Raw genomic sequence first — 22,007 nt, 5'->3', positions numbered from 1 at the left:
CAATCAGAAAACTGAGCGAGTCACGGATTTCAATCATAACTATTTTTATAACCCTTTTAACAAGACACGGTTTTATGGGCAACTCAACATTTCATATAAAAAAATAGGAGATTAAATTCCTGCTGCTTCACACCCTCATCGTCTACACACACACCTACAAGCATTCCTCCAAGTTGTCTCTCTCTTCAATCATGTGTGTTGTATCCTGCACGAGCGCCGCGTCAGCTGTGACCCCGCTCTGTGCATGTGGACGCTGTGAATGTCCCTGCGTGTGCGCTCCACTCGTGTCTTTCTATGCAGGCTGCCTTCTGCTGTGTGCATGCGTCTGCTGTACTCGCAGACTGAATGGGTGCCTATTTGTGACTATGCCTGCAGGCGTGCGCCATGTTTTGTATACTCTAAGTGTGTGTTCTCTAAAGGAATGCATTTACTGTTGTAGGCACAGTTTGTGTGTACATTCACTTCGTCATCTGCTATGTAGGTATACCTTATGCACGCTGTGTGCGTGAGCCTTCTGCGATTGCCGTACGTGCAGCCTCCTGTGTGTGTTTGCGCCGTCTGCTCTGTCTGCATACTACAAGCCTGATGTTTTGTACTGTGAGTTATCCGCAGACATACAGCATGTATGTCCCGAGTAGTATATAGGGTGATCTTACTGTGTTGTTTACACCCTCCGTGCGTGCTGTCTCTATAATCGGTGTGATCTATCTCTATGCACACTGTGCCTATTCGTACACAGTCCCCTGCTGCGCATCCACACGTGCTGTGTGTGCTCCATGTGAGTTTGCACTGCACCCAGACTGCGGACACACTCCGTGAATGCTCGATACCCTGCCTGCATATGTTCTAGGTATATTTCATTCCAGTATGCTTGTACGCAGCGCCAACATGTAGCCTCTCATGTGCTTCTCCGCGCCGAATGCTCACAATCTTGTTACTAAGCGAGGACGTCGCTTTAAGGATGGGAGAGGGTGAAATCCTCCAATTTTCACCTATTTATTTGATATTTAATGTGGAGCACCTTTGCCAGCTAGTAGTATATTGGATAAACCTTGGTAGCTGAATGTCGGTCCTATGTAAAGTATTTCTGTACAGAAGACTGTCTTTTCAATCGACGCCTGCCGTAGTGTGTATCTGAACTGCGTGTCTCTGGTCAAACTCCACGTGTTGGGTGGTTTCAATAAAGCACATTTAAAAAATGTTTAATCCATATTAAAAAGAGCAGCGGTCTGCCTTATTCTTCCTGATGTACTGTTAAATAGCGCATATTCGGCACTATGTGTCCGGACAATCGGCTAAATATTATTTACTGCATTCTTCCGGATGCCCTCTTAAATAGTGTAGATTCACAATTAGCTGCCTGTGTTATGTTAAATACCACAGATGCAATGAGTTGTTTATCTGGCCTGTCTGTGCAATACATGCCATAAAGAATTATTTAACCGAATGGAGGGCTAAACAGCAGGCTGTGCCCTTGTGATCAGGGTGTAATGTTAATTAGCACAAATTCATCCCTGATATTTGTGGCGCTATGTTAAATAACTGATTCTGCACGATTTATCCGCGTGATAATGTGCTTTAATTTATCACAGTTCTGTCTTACCCCACTGTAAATAACAGGGTTTACTATTACCCAATGTAACAGTTTCCAAGACGTCCTGCTGAAGGGCACTAACCCTTCAGCCTGACCACATCCACCGCCACATCCACCACCACATCCACCACCACCACATCCACCACCACTACATCCACCACCACTACATCCACCACCGCATCCACCACCACTACATCCACCACCACTACATCCACCACCGCATTCACCACCACCACATCCACCATCACATCCACCATCACATCCACCATGACATCCACCGCCACATCCACCGCATCCACCATGACATCCACCACCACATCCACCACCACTACATCCACCACCACCACATCCACCACCACCACATCCACCACCACTACATCCACCACCACTACATCCACCACCGCTTCCACCACCACTACATCCACCACCACTACATCCACCACCGCATTCACCACCACCACATCCACCATCACATCCACCATCACATCCACCATGACATCCACCGCCACATCCACCGCATCCACCATCACATCCACCATGACATCCACCACCACATCCACCACCATCGCATCCACCACCACATCCACCTGACAAAGGTATTAATTTTGCTATTTTCAAAACCAACACATAAATAAAAAAAAGTCAAACTTTCCTAATGCGAGACCTATTGCATTTTCATCGAGCTTGCGAGACTATGGGGGCTTAAACAGTCTTTAACCAACTTGCAAGGAATCGTGGCGATTCCTTGCAGTGCCCGACGCAATGCCACTCACACACGCAACGCCACTCACACATGCAACGCCACTCACACATGCAACGCCACTCACACACGCAACGGCACTCACACACGCAACGCCACTCACACACGCAACGCCACTCACACACGCCACTCATCCACGCAACGCCACTCATCCACGCAACGCCACTCATCCACGCAACGCCGCTCATCCACGCAACGCCACTCATCCACGCAACGCCACTCATCCACGCAACGCCACTCATCCATTTGCAAAACGAAAAAGGTCAAGCTCTTCTATTGCGAGACCTATTGCATTTTCAATGCTTGTTTTTGCATTTGTCACCCCGAGTGGGACGGGTAGGCTCAGACGTGAGTCCCGTGCACTCCATGCCACTGGAATCAAGCATCAAGCTATCCAGGCTGATGAGGGCTGAAAGCCCGAAACCAGTCCTTGGATGCTTGTTTCCAGTTCAGGGAGGACCTGGCTTGGCAGTTCGGGCTGGACTGTTCCCATGGTGCACAGGGTCAAGACTGATTTGCATATGGCTGGGTTCAAACTGGAATGGCACGGTGAGCAAAACAACGATGGATTTAGGCCCAGATCTCTGTACTGGGGTGAATGTATGACAGTGTGCTGCATTCTGTCCATCAACTGTTGTTTTTGCATTTGTCACCCCGAGTGGGACGGGTATGCTCAGACGTGAGTCCTGTGCTCTCCATGCCACTGGAATCAAACTATCCAGGCTGATGAGGGCTGAAAGCCCGACACCGGTCCTTGGATGCTTGTTTCCAGTCCAGGGAGGACCTGGCTTGGCAGTTCGGGCTGGACTGTTCCCATGGGGTACAGGGTCAAGACTAATTTGCATATGGCTGGGTGCAAACTGGAATGGCATGGTGAGCAGAAAAACGATGGATTTAGGCCCAGATATCTGTACTGGGGTGAATGTATGACAGTGTGCTGCATTCTGTCCATCAACTGTTGTTTTTGCATTTGTCACCCCGAGTGGGACGGGTATGCTCAGACGTGAGTCCCGTGCTCTCCATGCCACTGGAATCAAACTATCCAGGCTGATGAGGGCTGAAAGCCCGACACCGGTCCTTGGATGCTTGTTTCCAGTCCAGGGAGGACCTGGCTTGGCAGTTCGGGCTGGACTGTTCCCATGGGGTACAGGGTCAAGACTAATTTGCATATGGCTGGGTGCAAACTGGAATGGCATGGTGAGCAGAAAAACGATGGATTTAGGCCCAGATATCTGTACTGGGGTGAATGTATGACAGTGTGCTGCATTCTGTCCATCAACTGTTGTTTTTGCATTTGTCACCCCGAGTGGGACGGGTATGCTCAGACGTGAGTCCCGTGCTCTCCATGCCACTGGAATCAAACTATCCAGGCTGATGAGGGCTGAAAGCCCGACACCGGTCCTTGGATGCTTGTTTCCAGTCCAGGGAGGACCTGGCTTGGCAGTTCGGGCTGGACTGTTCCCATGGGGTACAGGGTCAAGACTAATTTGCATATGGCTGGGTGCAAACTGGAATGGCATGGTGAGCAGAAAAACGATGGATTTAGGCCCAGATATCTGTACTGGGGTGAATGTATGACATTGTTCTGCATGCTGTCCATCAACTGTTCTTTTTGCATTAGTCACCCCGAGTTGGATGGGTATGCTCAGACGTGAGTCCTGTGCTCTAAATGCCACTGGAATCAAGCTATCCAGGTTCATGAGGGCTGAAAGCCCGAAACTGGTCCTTGGGTGCTTGTTTCCAGTCCAGGGAGGACCTGGCTTGGCAGTTCGGGCTGGACTGTTCCCATGGGGCACAGGGTCAAGACTGATTTGCATATGGCTGGGTTTAAATTGGAATGGCATGGTGAGCAAAAAAACGATGGATTTAGGCCCAAATCTCTGTACTGGGGTGAATGTATGACATTGTTCTGCATTCTGTCCATCAACTGTTGTTTTTGCATTTGTCACCCCGAGTGGGACGGGTATGCTCAGACGTGAATCCTGTGCTCTCCATGCCACTGGAATCAAGTTATCCAGGCTGATGAGGGCTGAAAGCCCGACACCGGTCCTTGGATGCTTGTTTCCAGTCCAGGGAGGACCTGGCTTGGTAGTTCGGGCTGGACTGTTCCCATGGGGCACAGGGTCAAGACTGATTTGCATATGGCTGCGTTCAAACAGGAATGGCATAGTGAGCAAAAAAAACGATGGATTTAGGCCCAGATCTCTGTACTGGGATGAAAGTATGATATTGGTCTGCATTCTGTCCATCAACTGTTGTTTTTGCACCTCCTGTACTTGAGCACTACTTTTTGCACATGTTGTGGTTTCGAGAATGTTCGCTAAAAGTATTTCCAAAGTTTCTGCAGTCTCTTACATAAACTGAAAGTGATGTGAGGGTGAGGTACACTCATACTACTATTAAAATAAACGCTCAACATACAGCAGTGATGCCCCATGTCCTCGCACCCTGTAGATATCTCCTCAGGGCCTTGAGAGGGACGCAGATAATTTATCACCTCCCCCCAGACCTGTTTACTTGGTACTACAATACCTCCATCAGCCCTGCAGCTGCGGCGGTTGGTAAGGGGAGTGGCTAGATGACTGACAACCACGAGCACAGCCAGTGATTGACTATAATTTGATTGCGCCTTCTCTTGGAGTAATTCCGCATTGCCATCTATGTGATGAGAATCATGTTACATCAAATTGGAGCGGCACCGCGGCCTGCCTGCTAGTGCTCTGTGTTAAAGTAGTAAGTAGTAAATAATTCTTTCTTGCGGTTTAACAAACCATAAAAGAAGCAATCATACAAATCGTGAGTGTATCATTTTGGGTTGAGAGGGCATTTCGGAAAGCAAATGTACAAGTGGGAATAGTTGACACGATAAAGTGACATTGGCATCAAATGAGTAAAACAATTCCACACAATTCATGACTTTGGTCTCTCTAACATGATTATGGAAATAAAGTGCAAGTAAAGTGCAAGTTCATCATCGAGATTTGTGCAAATCAGTTTCCAGTTGATAGCCCGCACATTAAACAGAACAAGAAGGGGGGAATTGCCCTTAGATTAAGAACAAAGCTCTGGCACTAGTCACAAAACAGAATAAAATACATAAAATACAGCCATAAAAACAATATTAAGAGTTATAAAAGTAGAAGCATTAACTATTCGGCACAATCTAGATTGATCAGCACAATCTATTTTAGCTGTTCCCACCGATCGGCCCTTGTGGCTGTACTCTCCTTCTAATCACCCAAAAATGGCCCAGGAATTTCGCAGTGGCACAAGTGAAAAGAGGTCTAGCATCTGATTTTAGTATCCTTAGGGCAGCTTTAGAGCTTCAAGTCCCTAACTGCCTGCACACAGGAGCTAGCCATTTGCTTCTTGGCTTAGAGTATGATTTACAGGCAAAAAGTACATGCCAGATAGATTCATGTGGACATGGGCATGAAGGATAGCCCTGTGTTATCACAGTCACTCTACGTAGAGCCTGGCGCTTCCTGAGGTACTTTCTGTTACCTTCAGGAAACATTGGTCTGTGGTGGTTTCTGGAGAAACATGAGCTAAAAGGTCTTGTATATATTTCAGAGACGGGTAAGTGCAATTGCAGGGACTGTCACGGAATAGTGAATTACCTGGTACAGTCTACAACTTGCTGGGAAATTTGGCGGCTATGCGTGTGCGTGTGTGGTGGGGGAGGGGCTTACAAAGTGGTGGCCCTGGGCACATGCCTTCTTTGCCCATGCCTTGAAAGGCCTTTGAGAAAAATGTCTTCATTTATTTCTTAATAAATGGCGATTCTCTGACATAAATCTGGACAGTTGACACGTAGAGTGATATAATGGCATCAGTGAGTGTGAATGATTGAGAGGCACCAACAAATCAACATGTTTGGGCAACAGCCTGAAACGTCAGGCTTTGAGCTGCAGGTATAGTAACATTAAAAAATGAACCCTATAGCACGTGAGCAAAAGCTCATATCTAAACCTAGAGTGCCTGAGCTCATGCCCGCTGCACAGAGGACGCTGTGTAGTGCATGTGGGACGCTAGTGTTGGGTTCAGTGTAATTGTATGTGATATAGGAGAGGTACCTACACAAGCACTGTAATAGTAATAGTTCCTGGGTAGACTCCTTTTGACTAGGCAGATCTTTGGAGACGAGTGGATACGACAACACCCATAGTAAATAGATGGTGCATAGACATGCAGCAATACATAACGTATTGAATATAGCTGGTCTTAGGATGATTTCAAGGGATGTGTCTGTAGTCCTCTGGTAATTTGTGAGTGTCTTTGGTTAAAAAGAGTTCAAGACAAAAAGTTCACAAAGCAGTTCATAGGAGGTTTTCCTCTGAAGGTTTCAGCCGCTCATCGGAGAGGTGTACCAACACATCTTTCCGTCCACCTTGTGGGCTGTTGGTGTTGCAAAAACTATTTGGTAGGGCCCCTCAAATTTGGCTTGCTCCTACTTCCTTATAATAATAATAATAATAATAACGTAATTTTATAAAGCGCGCAGCTGCCCCAGCAAAGGGGCGTCCCGGCGCTAGAGGCAAAAAGCAGAACATAGGCAGCGGCACAGTCTAGGCAGGAAACAAGAGGGTTTTGATGGCCTTACGGAAGGGGAACAGACCATCCAAATGGCGGACATGGGCAGGGAGGGAATTCCACAGCCTAGCCGCCAAAAGGCAGAAAGACTTCCCCCCGGCTCTGGCCAGCTTCACACGGGGAACCACAGCCAGCAATTGCTCCGAGGAGCGAAGTTGGCGGTTGTGAACATAAGGAGTCATTAAAGTCATTAAATTGGATAGAATCTCAGGAGAAGAACATTTTAAAATCTTAAAAGAAAGACATAGTGCTTTAAATTCAATCCTTTTTTGAACAGGCAACCAATGAAGTTGCCTGATGGCACCTGACACAGAACAGAATCTAGGGAGCCTGAGCAGGACCCGTGCAGCTGCGTTTTGGACTCTCTGCAGGCGGAGAACGTCCGCCTTGTTGGCCCCTAACAAGAGAGAATTCGCATAATCTATGCGAGAGAGAATGGTGGCCTGAACTATCAGTTGGCGAGTGGCAGAATCAAAGAATCCCAAAACAAATGCCAGCCACCTTTTTAGTGTGATCCTGAAACTCCAGAGTAGAATCAAGCCAGATCCCCAGGTTTTTTACAACAGGCTTGGGAGTTGGCGCGTTGCCCATAGAAGTAGGCCACCACTGTGAGTTCCAAAGGTCCTTGTTTTTGCCAACCAGCAATACTTCCGATTTGCTAGCATTTAATTGAAGACGATTCGAGGTCATCCACTCCGAAATTGCCTCGAGTCCAGTACGAAACTGCACCGGACCACAGACTCCGCCATCCGAGAGGGCAACCACCAATTGCGTGTCGTCTGCATATGACACTAAGGTCAAGCCGGCTTCACGCGCCACTCTTGCCAGAGGCTGGACATAGATGTTAAACAAGCAGGGGCTCAAGGCAGAGCCCTGAGGGAACCCCTGCTTGCTAAAATGGACATGCGAAAGAAAAGGGGGCGAAGTAACCTGGAACGTCCTCTCAGCAAGAAAGGAGCAAAACCAGTCCAAAGCAAGGCCCACTACCCCTGCCTCCTCCAGCCCGCGTAGTAAGATCTGATGAGAGACCGTATCAAACGCGGCGCTGAGATCGAGCAAAATCAGTGCCGCTGTTTGACCCTTGTCTAGAATCGACCGCAGATGTTCACAAACTGCCAAAAGCGCGGTCTCGGTACGATGGCCCGGGAAAGCCCGTCTGAGAAGGGTCCAGGTGCTATTACTTTCCAGGAGGCACGCCAGAGTGTTATTAACGTAAGCCTCCGCTACTTTGGCAGCCCAAGGAAGGAGAGATATCGGTCTAAAATTAGCAGGGTTGGTGGGGTCAAGAGAAGGTTTTTTCAACAGGGGGACCACCCTGGCTGATTTCCAAGCAAGCGGAACAACCGCCAAAGAAAAAGAGGAGTTGATCCTTTGACAAAGGGGAGTAAGAAGAACCGGAAGGCAGTCCCTGACAAGATCCGGCCGCATTGGATCCAAAGGGGAGCCAGACTTGACCCTACTACTTAGGGAAAGCATTTCCTCCTGGCTGATAGCAGGAATAACCGATAATGTGTTAGTAGGCCGGAGGGCGGGGATAGTAAATTGCTCAACAGAACAGCCAGGGAACGTTTTGTAGACGTTTTCCACTTTCCGGACAAAATATTCAGCCAGAGCTTCACATTGCTCGCTAGAGGTGAGCGCATGAGCGGGGGGATTTTTCCTACTTTTAAAATCATTCAAAATTTTAAAAACACATTTAATAGGGTTATTACTGGCCTTAATTTATAAAGTTTTGAATGTAGACTTCTTGTTCAGGTTGAGGCACTTGATACGGTAGCTTGGCTGTGGTGCACTTGGAGCTCTGATGGTGGACCTGCTTAGACAGGAACATGGTGGTTTTAGGTAATTCAGAGAGCTATGCATGCAATTCATTACCCAACGCTTGAGTGGCGGCCTAAGAGCTTAATTTGGTTCAGGGTTTTGGGATGGGCCTCCCCGTCAATCTGGCAGTCACGATCTAGTATGGCGTGAGATCGTGATCGATGTTGGAAGTGTTCCTCAAAACAAACAAGCCTAGGGGCAGACAGTGGAATCACTTTTTACTAGGCCTGGTGCTAAGTTTGCTTATTTTATTTTTTAACAGGCTGTTGAGACTCAACAACACAGTTGCTTTGGGAGTGACATACTGTGGCCAGTTTTTCGGTTATTCCCAAAAGGGTGCAGATGTGATCGATCATGGAGTTGACAAAGTGCTTTCTGTTGTCTGATCGGTTGACGTCTGGTACCCACCACCTGGTTATCACTTCCATGACAAGGAACGTTGCCGCTGCCTTGGTATCGTGCACGCAAGGACCAGCTTTGATCCATCTAGAGTAGGGGCAGACTACTACAATCAGGTATTGGAAGTTAGTGTGGTATCTAGGATACCTGGGGGCTCCACTATGGAACCCAGAGAAGACTGTTGGTCAGTTGGTTGTGACCTCATTGCTGTATGGTGGCTTTATACCTGTTGCCCCAAAAAACAATGTATCTCTCCTACCTGAATTGTAGCGCCTTACTACAGTTAGCACATCGATTGATCATGTTGATAAAGTCAATGTGTTACATCCTGAAAAGCCCCATTGGTCTTGAGATAGCGGATGACACTACCTCAACTGTAGATTTGGGCGAGTATAATTGGCCGACGGTGCATCCGTTTAAATACATTGTCACTATTTCTGCAAGGTTGGGGATAAACCAGTCATTCTGGAGTTCTACTATCATGTTGTCTTTTGCTGTGTGTGCTGGTAAGTGTAATTAGGGGGAAACATCCTTTTCAACGCAACTTTTACCACGCAGTGCCTTTACGACGCAACTATTACAACGCATGTCATTACAACGCATTGCGCTGGGGGGGCACTCTAGGGTAGAGAATGGATTTAATTTACTATCCAACACCTTCCCTACTATCCACGGGGACTGGCGTTGGAATAGTAAATTAAACTATTCACTATCCAGCACCCCTTAACGCTATGCGTTGTAACAGCATGCATTGTATAAACTGCGATGTAAAGGCATGCGTGGTAAAAGCATGCGTTGTAATGTCATACATCCGTAATTGGGGCATGACAGGCTTCCCTGTGGGTGTTTGGTGATATATGGGGTTGTGTGCAGTTGCATGCACCCCCTGACTGCCCACAGCTCCTTCTCATCAGGAAATCGTGTCTTCTGCAACTCCCTCAAGTACAACCCTGCTGTTTATGTATAAGATTTAACCTGTTTGGGTTTCCGTCTCTGACACCTATTGTAAAGGAAGCACAAGGGTCTCCTTAATCTGTCCATAAGCTGCCCTTTTGGCAAACTGGTAAATTAATGCATTCCCCCATCCTTGCCCCGGTATGAGCGGCGCACTTCACCACTGCCACCCCTTTAGGTATGGTAATGCATTGATTGGTAAATCTAGGCAACCCCTGTGTGCGACGGGTGTGCCGTCTGATTTCAGTAACCCTGGCCTTTTCCACCTTCCTATGCTAGGACCTTCTTAGGGGATTTCCCTAAAACATTTATCTTTTTCTCTTCCTGGTTTTTGCTGATTCTCTTTCCGTGGCCTTATGACCCATTGTAATGCAATGTGAAATTGCGCACACTCTTCCTACACATGCTAGTAAATGGTGCTTACTTGATTGGTTTAGGTGTTGTACCTGCGAGTGTCCTATAAAAAGATACAATATCCAGTAGATTTAGGATGGTCGCACACCTGGTAAAGGTGGGGTAGACTGGGTAAACTGGTAGGTAGGTGCAACCTTGTTAACCCGCCTGACTAAGAGAGTGAAGGTAACTCCCAAGACTTGCGTTATCCCTCTTAGTGGAAAACATCCCCTGGGTGCACTCAAATGAAAAAAATCATTGACGTTCAAACAAGTGTTTTTCCAATTTAAATCTGATTTATTCAAAGGTATTTTTCTACCAATGTTAATTTATTTCATCATGTATTCCAAACGTTATGTCAAAGGCATTTCGGGACGTGCCCTTCTTCAGGGGAATTTATATTCTGCAATCATAAAGCAACACTCTTTCAATGGTTTGCTGGTACCATCATTGTGCACAATTCTATACATCGTAACATCATGAAGTGAGGGAATGCCTTATATCCCCGGTGTGATGACAATTGTCAAAAGGTTTTCACGTGGTAAACATATGTTTAATTAAAAATGAAACCATATATCAAACGTATCTCTGTGTGCTCAAATACTGTGCATCAATTATGCAGGTGAACCGACAAGGTGCAAAGGATCTATACCACTTGACTGTGACTAAAATGAAAACGCCGCGTGAATCGGTTGTGCATCATAAAAAGTTATGAAAAAGTAAATTCAAGTTACTCACACCTATTATCAACCGTTACATCAATATTCAAAGCAAAATTGAGGTGTAAAATCTGTGAAAACAACGTGAACGATGAGTGTGACGTTGAGGGATTTTGCTTAAACTAAACGTGTGTAAAGGTTCAAAAATCCAAACTTACGATGTAAAGTAGCGAATATCTCACGTATTATACAGGAGCACCGGGGGCACCGTGTACAGAGCCAGTGCAAGCAAATGACCTGCAGGAACCAAATTGTTTTTTTGGGCTCATTGGCACCCTGAGGAGGCCTGGCACTACGCTGACAAGGTACATATACTACAGGTCTGACCAAATACTGCAAGAGTGGTGAGTACACCTCTCTGTTGGGAGCCATAATGGGCTCTTATTGATACATCTCGGCCCTGATGAAAGCCTCTAGAGTTTCCACGAGATTGAAACATTTTGACCCTTACAGTGCGGTAGATTAGTAACTAGATCTAAAAACGCACCATTATTGTTTTTAATTTCCCACATCACTACTTCTCTAATAAATACCTATGATAAAAGTGGTGTAGGGAATTTTAATTCACTTTACAAGAGCACGAGTGCACCCTCTTTTTTCTTTTTTCATTCCTGACCACTACTGACAAGCCAGTAGGTCTTCCTCCAAGTGGAGGTCAGCGTATTTACAAAGAAAAAGACCCAATGATGATGCTGAAAGAGTACACTTAGGCGGAGGATCAAGATATACTGCCGACGGTTGTGTACTTGTATGAGGGTTTTTCCTGACGGTTCCCACGCGAACAAAGACCCTGGTTATACAGGACAAGTGGTCCATTCTCCCCCCCTCTTTGATTGTTGTACTAACCATTGGAAGCCGAATGGATCACAGCTTCTCTTTCCCGCCTCATTGATCACTATGACGCCATTTCTATGTGACAGTAGAAAAGGGGAGCAGGAGTGACATAACATCCTGTATACATACAAGCTAGTTACAACAATCCCCTACAACATAATCAATCTCACCACCCTGGGCAAACAGGTTGGAATATGTTGTAATTAAAGAAGTCCTTGAGACAGGTATATGTAACACGTTGTATTTTATAAAGCTTAGTTCAAAGTTAGGTTTCCAGTAAATAAGTCAAGATGACAAATACCCCACCAGGAGCGGCCTCTTTGCCACTCAGCCTGCCTGCCATCAACTGCCACTCCACACAAGCTGGCACCCAGGATTCTATTATGTCATCAGGCATTCCAAGAGCCACACCAGCTGAGTAGCAGGGATGTCACCCAAGCTAAGTATAACAGAATAATTCAGGACTGTACTGGGAACACCTGGACTAGGAGTAACGAAGATGACCAATAAGTAACCAGGCCATTCCTCAGTTCTCCTGACCCAGGCCAAGCATGCAGCAGTCTAAAGAGAGGTTATCGGGTGTGAATGCAGCTTGTAGCCCATGTCATGGGTGATAAGCTAAAGCTCAAGCCTGATTGGATATTGTGTGGGATATTGTTTTGCTCCACACATTCTGGCAATTGCCTGATTACTACCCATCCCAGGGTTTTATCCAGGTTTATGTCTCTGAACATTGGTTGGGAACTAGGCAGAACCTGACTAGGTGTGTGAGTAACTCTATGTATGAGTGGCAGTGTGTGAGTGTCTGTATAGGTGTATGAGTGCATATGATAGTGCTGTATTGATGAGTGACTGCATGTATGAGTGATGGTATGGGTGAATGAGTGGATGGGTGTGTAGACCTAGGAATCAGTGAGTGAGTATGTAGTAACTGGTATTGGTGTGTCTATGGTTTTGAAAATGTTTACTTCCCATCCCAGGGTTTTATCCAGGTGTATGCCTCTGAACATTGTTTGGTAATTAAGCCGTACCTGAGTAGACTCCATGGCAAGTTCAGGAGTGGGATGTGATGACTCAGTGACCCTTCAATTATCCTGCTGAGTGTGGGAGAAGAAAAGATGCTTGTAATGCCAGCGGCAAAGATAGGATAGGTTTCTTTGTTTATGATGCTGTACATGGTTCCAGCAGTAAATTAGAGCCTTATATTTCCTGGGATAGGCTTGACGCCTACCCCTCCACCATGAGTTTGAAGGTGATAGTTAGTGATTGTAGACGGTCAGGCTGGGTTGTCTAGTCAGGTGAAAGTCATGGGTTGTTTCAACACATACTTGTATCATACGTTTCAAGAAATCTTCACACTGTTGCTGAGACAAGTAGGGCTTTCATTTCAGCCTTTGGAAGATGCTGAAGACTTCCATCTTTTGGTTTGAGATCTCATTGGTACTTTCTCTTCCACTTAACCCTACCATTTGTCAGTGATTTTATCTTAGCTTTGGGCCTTCTAAGTAGACAAATGTGACAATGACGTGTCAAGAGACCTTGGAAGATTATGGTTTTAGTTACTGAGCTGGGTTTCTAGGGTATTCCTGTTAGCACATTCTGACACTGTTTCTTTACAGAGTATTGACTGCCTCTATCCTTAGAGGGTGGGGTTGTCTGGGTGGTGAGTGCTTTTTCTTGAGGCTTCATATGAAAGTGAGGACATAGGAAGGGAGTAACTAGAAGACGGCCAGCGCAAGGGTGGGCGGCAAAGTTCGAGAAGTGCTTACAGTGCTGTGTAGAGGTGCATATTAAAGTCTCCCAAGAAATCAGTTTTCTGTGTGGTTGTTGGGAGGTGGACGGTGGAAGGCCATCTCATCTAGAAATGATGGATTGTGTGTAGAATGTGATAGATGGCTGGGATTAGGGAGGAAGCCTTGTGACTTATCACGCAGCATGTGGCACACATTGAAGAGGAGAAACATTAGTCGAGGAATGATGGTCATGTTAGTGCATCTTCATGGCCAAACAGTGGTGGCCAACTGACACTGTGCCTCCTCCTAACACAGTGGATATGGTGAGCAACATGGTGATTAGATTTGATACATCATTGTCCTTATACCAGCAATCTCTCTCGGTCGCCGGCACATGCTCCCACATGATAAAAACCTCCCAAAATTGTTTTTATCTACTTCCAGTTACAGCTAGAAAGACAGTTGCAGTGGCCTTAATCCTGTCTCATCTGGATTACTATAACAACCTATATGCGGGAGCCAAGAAGGCAGTTCTGAAAAAAACTACAGATAGTCCAAAACGCAGCAGCCCGTCTGATATTAAAACTGCCAAGGGGGTCCTCAGCATCAGCAGCAATCATATCCCTCCGTTGGCTGCCCATAAACAAAAGGATTCTTTTTAAGATCCTAGTAATCACCTTTAGAACTTTCAGGTCAATTGTTCCTAAATACTTCAGGACGAGAATCAAACCGTATGTTACCCAACGGCTACTGAGACCATCCTATGAAAATTTTGTAGCACCTCCCAGCTTTCATCTGACGTCCAGAGGGGGAAAGTCAATGGCAGTCCTAGGAACAAAAGCTTGGAATAGTTTCCCCTCCCATCTCAGACTCTCACAGTCAGAACCTATGTTCAAGAAACGTTTGAAAACCTGCAATTTTACTGCCCCAGATAATATAGCGTTTTAATTAACTCATTTGATCATTTCCTGACTGTTCTTATGACCTTCATACCACTGCCCCCCACGCATTAGCTCCAAGATGCTCCTTGGACTGAAAGCTGCACTCTATAAATGACATCATTCATTCATTGGCAGCATTGCGCAGTGGAGCGTCAAAGCAGACCGCGCAGGCCAAACCACACGTTGCTCTCATAGAATGAGCGCCTGCTCCTGCTCGGACAAGAAGAACACTGAGGCGCGACACGACATGGGAGGCGGACACTTGGGCGCCCCCTTCTGTAAAACAAATAGTGCTAGTGCACATGTTGCGCTAGAGCACCGGTACTCAAACTACGGCCCGCGGGCCGTCAGCGGCGGCCCGGCAAGCCTTTCTGTGCGATCCGCGGACCTTGCAGACATGTACCTGTGTTATATATTTTTTTTTGTAAAGTGTCTGCGAACACCGCCGGTTGTGAACACACACACACGCACCCACCCAGAGCCACACACACACCCCCACCCAGAGCCACACACACACCCAGAGCCACACACACACTCAGGAGAGGAAGCACAGCCAGGGGGCGGGGAAGCAAGCACAGCCAGGGGGCAGGGAAGCAAGCACAGCCAGGGGGCAGGGAAGCCAGCACAGCCAGGGGGCAGGGAAGCCAGCACAGCCAGGGGGCAGGGAAGCCAGCACAGCCAGGGGCAGGGAAGCCAGCACAGCCAGGGGGCAGGGAAGCCAGCACAGCCAGGGGGCAGGGAAGCAAGCACAGCCAGGGGGCAGGGAAGCAAGCACAGCCAGGGGGCAGGGAAGCAAGCACAGCCAGGGGGCAGGGAAGCAAGCACAGCCAGGGGGCAGGGAAGCAAGCACAGCCAGGGGGCAGGGAAGCAAGCACAGCCAGGGGGCAGGGAAGCAAGCACAGCCAGGGGGCAGGGACGCAAGCACAGCCAGGGGGCAGGGAAGCAAGCACAGCCAGGGGGCAGGGAAGCAAGCACAGCCAGGGGGCAGGGAAGACGGGAGGGGCCGCGCGAGCCTGAAGTGACCTCCCCTTGTGACTATAGAGCAAGCGGTGCCCACCCGCGACTGCACCGAGCAGCGCCACCGTGATGTTATGAGGGGTAGGCAAGGAGCACGACTGCCGTAGCGCACAACCCCTGCAGAAGTGACAAAGCGGAGCCTACCCGCACTCACCAAAAGGCCCCTCGCACCACCAAGCATAGAGACTGCCAACGCGTGTGCCCGGCACAACCACAACACTAAGTGAACAACTAAAGCGGAGCCCACCCGCTGAATATTCAGGAGCCCCGGTGTCTGTGTTGCCCCCTCCCCTTTTGCCAGAGATCCGACAGAGGAGGAGAAGGTGAAGACAGCGTCTGGCCTGCAGCTGACGGGAATGGCACCGGCACCCTCCTGCACAGCCCGCAAAGTTGACACACTGCAGAGTCCCCCCCCCCCGCATCCGCTGCACAGCCCGAGAGAGGAGGCCCCCCTCCCAAATAAACACTAATGCACATTAAACCCTCGCACGGCCTGGGTAACGTGGTGAATTCAAAAGACTCACCGCAGTTTGGGGTAAATATTGCAGAGGGGTGGCCATCGGGCGTTGACCCCGCCTAGGGGCAGTGAATATCGAACCCCCAGGAGCAAGTCTGGATAACCCTGTACACGGCCGGCTCAATCGTGAAAAGCACACAGAGTTTAGTGTGCGAGGAACTAGCCAGGATCACGTCGGAACGTGCACCACTGGGTCAGGTGACTCTGTTAATAAAAGAGGCCAAGCGCATGTGCTCGAGGCCAGAATTACCATCCCCAACTGGTGTCCCGTGTCGCAGTTATTTACATCATGCGGGCCTAGGGCCCCATCTTTACATATGGCACCCACTCCAGTAAAAAAATGTTAACGGTTTTCCACACAATTTATCTTACCAGGGCCAGCTTTAGGGCGGTGTGGCCCAATGGATGCTGAACTGGAGGGTGTCATTGTCCAGGGCAGGGCCAGTGTTTAGCAATAACTTACAATTTAAGAGCACCTGATGCAAAGTTCCTTCAGCCTCCAGCTTTCAGGCAGCAACAAAATGACAAGATAACTCTTGTGAATAATGTTCCCGCTAGAGAGAGAGAGATCAGAGTTTTGTCTAGTGACAGTTTTTGCTCCATAAGGTAGCACCGAGGGTTAATATGCCTGCTGCAAAGACCTGATCTGTATTTTATGTTGATAGTGGAGTCCTTTTGTAAAGCCAGCCTTTACCAGCGCTCACAATAAATGAAATGTGTGTGAGAGAGGGGCTGTGGAGAGATGGGGAGCACGTTCCAGGGTGGTAGTGAGGGAGTCCGAGGCAGAGTCATTTGGCGGGAGACCTTTGCCCTCTTTACATGGCCATGCACCTGACCTGAACGCAGCAGGGCTATTAAGACGCCTCTTCAGCTTTCGTCTCAAGGGTCAGCTATTGATGCCTTCAGGCCGGCCCACAGAGATGCTTTCATTCGTCCCCTCTCTGCCTGAGCCCATTCTAGCAAATCTGTTTTCCATGTCTCTTCCGCTGGGCCCCTAGGGTGCAGCCAATGCACTGCAAGACACCAAGAAGCTATAAATAATCCTATATAAATGTGTAATGGGTCTAACGAACTCTGCTACTTTCCTATAGTGAACAGCTTTCAAAAAGGGCGGTACCCGTGGAAATGTAAGGGGAGAAACTCACCTGCTTTTTATTTAAAATAAACTCAGACATAAACAAAAAAAATGCACGGAGTTTGCCTGCCATTTCACAAATCGTATGACAAATGGACTTACCGCTCCCCGGGAGCCCAGCAGCAGCGGTTGATGGCTGTGTCACGCTGTCTTGTAGTGTGCCCTTCACTTCCTGTTTGTGAACTTCTCAATGCTAAATCCGGAACCCGAAGCTGCGCTGGAGAGGAGGCCGCTTCCGAAAACCGTCCGCTTGCTTCCTCTTTCCGAGCGCTTCGAGGCCGCGCCGGATCTGTGCTCAGACGGTCCCCGTCATCCTGCAACGTCAACTGCAAGGAGAGGAAGTTGTGTGACACAGAATCCGGTGACAGGCAACTCTTGCTTAGTCGTGACACATGACCTCGTCTCCAACTTTACCGACGTTAACTCAACCCTCTGTCACACACAATACAAAAGCCCGTTTTTAATGGTGTTACTTTCTTTCCCTTTCGTTTTTCCTGCACGCTTGGGTCACATATTTAATTATATCACCACGAAAAACAAAAGTTAAATTTTACTTGGCAGCTGCTTCCACAGTCACTCATAGCTGACATTTATTCCCCACTGCTCTGACGTCACAGCTCGAGATCCCACAACGAACAATTATTTTTCCAGGTCCTGTTTCCTAACACAAACAAGCACCTACGAGGACACAGGGGGCGGGAGAGGACACGGACGGCGGGAGGAGGGCGGGAGAGGACACGAACGGCGGGAGAGGACACGGACGGCGGGAGGGGGGCGGGAGAGGACACGGACGGCGGGAGGGGGCGGGAGAGGACACGGACGGTGGGAAAAAATCTCTGGAACGCCCCCGAATCTGGTCCGGCCTTGACGGACAGATCCGGCACTCAATGGCTAGCCTCCATTTATGGAGCTAGCCAATGAGAGCCGGGGGACGTTCCCGAAGTCCTTATTGTCAACAAAGGATTTCACCTGCGCCGAAAAGCTGCGCAGAGCGCAGCCTTCGGCAGGCGAAACCCAAAAAGGCCTCATTAACAATTAAATGGTCTTTTAAAGACCTGTGAAGTACTCCGGTGACTGGCGCCAAGGGGGCTTTGATCTGACTGCTGGGGGTGGGGGGGGTGCCGTGGCAGCTGTGTCCCCCAGGCCAGGTGGTGGAACACAAACCCTACAAAGCAGAACATTCTGAAAGAAAACGAGCTGGCTTTTACATTAGGGAGGGGGGGGCTGTCTCTGGGCTGGTTACGGGGATGTGTAGACACAGTATGTGTGCACTGCCCGAGAGACAAACCGGGGAAGAGACAGACATGGGCAGAGACGGACAGGGGCAGAGAGGGGCAGAGACAGACAGGGGCAGAGACAGGCAGGGGTAGAGACAGGCAGGGGCAGAGACAGGCGGGGAAGGCAGAGGCAGGGGAAGGCAGAGGCAGGGGCAGGCAGAGGCAGGGGCAGACAGAGGCAGGGGCAGAGGCAGAGGCAGATAGGGGCAGACTGGCAGAGACAGATAGAGGCAGAGACAGATAGGGGTAGACAAACAGAGGTAGGGGCAGACAAACAAAGGGGAACATCCTTTTCAACGCGGATGTTACCCCGCAGTGCTTTTACGATGCGTCCTTTAAAACGCAAGTCGTAACCACGACTTGCGCTGGAGGGCGCTAAAGGATAAAGAATAGTATATTTACTATTCCAACACCTTCCCTACTATCCACGGGGACTGGTGTTAGAATAGTAAATTATACTATTCACTAGCCGCGCCCAACAACGCAAGTCGTTGTAACGACTTGCGTTGTTAAAGACGCGTTGTAAAGGCACGCGTTGAAACAGTACGCGTTGTACCGTCATACATCCACAAACAGAGGTAGTGGCAGACAAACAGAGGTAGGGGCAGACAGGGGCAGAGACAGATAGAGGCAGAGGCAGATAGAGGCAGGGGCAGATAGGGGCAGAGACAGGTAGGGGCAGAGGCAGATAGAGGCAGGGGCAGATAGAGGCAGGGGCAGATAGAGGCAGGGGCAGATAGAGGCAGGGGCAGATAGAGGCATGGGCAGATAGAGACAGCGGCAGATAGAGGCACGGGCAGATAGAGGCAGAGACAGGGACAGACTGACAGAGGCAGAGACAGATAGAGGCAGAAACAGATAGAGGCAGAGACAGATAGAGGCAGGGGCAGATAGGGGCAGAGACAGGTAGGGGCAGAGGCAGATAGAGGCAGGGGCAGATAGAGGCAGGGGCAGATAGAGGCAGGGGCAGATAGGGGCAGAGACAGGTAGGGGCAGAGGCAGATAGAGGCAGGGGCAGATAGAGGCACGGGCAGATAGAGGCAGAGACAGGGACAGACTGACAGAGGCAGAGACAGATAGAGGCAGAGACAGATAGAGGCAGAGACAGATAGAGGCAGGGGCAGATAGGGGCAGAGACAGGTAGGGGCAGAGGCAGATAGAGGCAGGGGCAGATAGAGGCAGGGGCAGATAGAGGCAGGGGCAGATAGGGTCAGAGATAAGTAGGGGCAGAGGCAGATAGAGGCAGGGGCAGATAGAGGCAGGGGCAGATAGAGGCAGGGGCAGATAGGGGCAGAGACAGGTAGGGGCAGAGGCAGATAGAGGCAGGGGCAGATAGAGGCAGGGGCAGATAGAGGCAGGGGCAGATAGAGGCACGGGCAGATAGAGACAGGGGCAGATAGAGGCACGGGCAGATAGAGGCAGAGACAGGGACAGACTGACAGAGGCAGAGACAGATAGAGGCAGAGACAGATAGAGGCAGGGGCAGATAGGGGCAAAGACAGGTAGGGGCAGAGGCAGATAGAGGCAGGGGCAGATACAGGCAGGGGCAGATAGAGGCAGGGGTAGATAGAGGCAGTGGCAGATAGAGGCAGGGGCAGATAGGGGCAGAGACAGGTAGGGGCAGAGGCAGATAGAGGCAGGGGCAGATAGAGGCAGGGGCAGATAGAGGCAGGGGCAGATAGAGGCAGGGGCAGATAGAGGCACGGGCAGATAGAGACAGGGGCAGATAGAGGCACGGGCAGATAGAGGCAGAGACAGGGACAGACTGACAGAGGCAGAGACAGATAGAGGCAGAGACAGATAGAGGCAGAGACAGATAGAGGCAGAGACAGGTAGGGGCAGAGGCAGATAGAGGCAGGGGCAGATAGAGGCAGGGGCAGATAGAGGCAGGGGCAGATAGAGGCAGAGACAGATAGAGGCAGAGACAGATAGAGGCAGAGACAGATAGAGGCAGAGACAGGTAGGGGCAGTGGCAGATAGAGGCAGGGGCAGATAGAGGCAGGGGCAGATAGAGGCAGGGGCAGATAGAGGCAGAGACAGGGACAGACTGATAGAGGCAGAGACAGATAGAGGCAGAGACAGATAGAGGCAGAGAATGATAGAGGCAGAGACAGATAGGGGCAGAAACAGATAGGGGCAGAGACAGATAGAGGCAGGGGCAGATAGAGGCAGGGGCAGATAGAGGCAGGGGCAGATAGAGGCAGAGACAGATAGGGGCAGAGACAGATATGGGCAGAGACAGATATGGGCAGAGACAGATAGGGGCAGAGACCGGGACAGACTGACAGAGGCAGAGACCGATAGGGGCAGAAACAGACAGACGTAGACAGATAGAGGCAGAGACAGACAGAGATAGAGACAGAGACAGGGACAGAGAGACACAAAGGGAGACAGAGGGAGTGGGACAGGGCCAGACAGAGACCGGGCCAGACAGAGACGGAGGGAGACAGAGACGGAGAGAGACAGAGACGGAGGGAGAGATAAAGAGGGAGAAAGAGGGAGACAGACAGACAGACAGAGTGAGACAGCAGGAGAGAGAGGGAGGGAGACAGACAGACAGAGTGAGACAGCAGGAGAGAGAGGGAGGGAGTCAGACAGACAGAGTGAGACAGAGGGAGAGAGAGGGAGGGAGACAGACAGACAGAGTGAGACAGCAGGAGAGAGAGGGAGGGAGACAGACAGACAGAGTGAGACAGCAGGAGAGAGAGGGAGGGAGTCAGACAGACAGAGTGAGAGAGGGAGACAGACAGAGGGAGTGAGAGGGAGGGAGACAGACAGACAGAGGGAGACAGTGGGAGAGAGAGGGAGGGAGACAGACAGAGTGAGTGTGTGAGTGAGTGTGTGTGTGAGTGTGTGTGTGAGTGATGTGTATGCCAGGTCTGGTGGCTCAGTAGACGAAGGCGTCTGTTGCAGGGGCCTGTGTTCAACTTCATGGTCAGTTTTTTTTCCTGCTCTAGCCCTACCCCGTCCCCCACTGACCTCGCCCCCACCAGTGCGGTCCTCGGCCACAAGCTCACTGTAAATTTGGCCCTCGAGAGAAAGTTTGTGAGTACCCCAGCATTAGAGCTATCCTGAGAGGGTGTTCCCTCATTTGCATGGGGCGTGGCCCCAGGCAAATGAGGAAATCTCTTTGCCTCTGTGCCCGTGTCATATTACTGAAGTGGGTGAAGAGGCAAACATGCCTTTACTAGGCACACTGAGATGGGTCACAAAAAAGCAGCTAATGGTAGCGCTATTCCTGCAGGGAACGGCGTCCTCATAAAGCACTCAGTAATGAATGTTCCTTAGAACTGTGTTTATTTCTTTTCAATAAAGTTTTA

The sequence above is a fragment of the Lissotriton helveticus genome, chromosome 1_2 (genome assembly GCF_964261635.1).
Source record: "Lissotriton helveticus chromosome 1_2, aLisHel1.1, whole genome shotgun sequence".
Classification (NCBI taxonomy): domain Eukaryota; kingdom Metazoa; phylum Chordata; class Amphibia; order Caudata; family Salamandridae; genus Lissotriton; species Lissotriton helveticus.
This window is presented reverse-complemented; position numbering follows the sequence as displayed.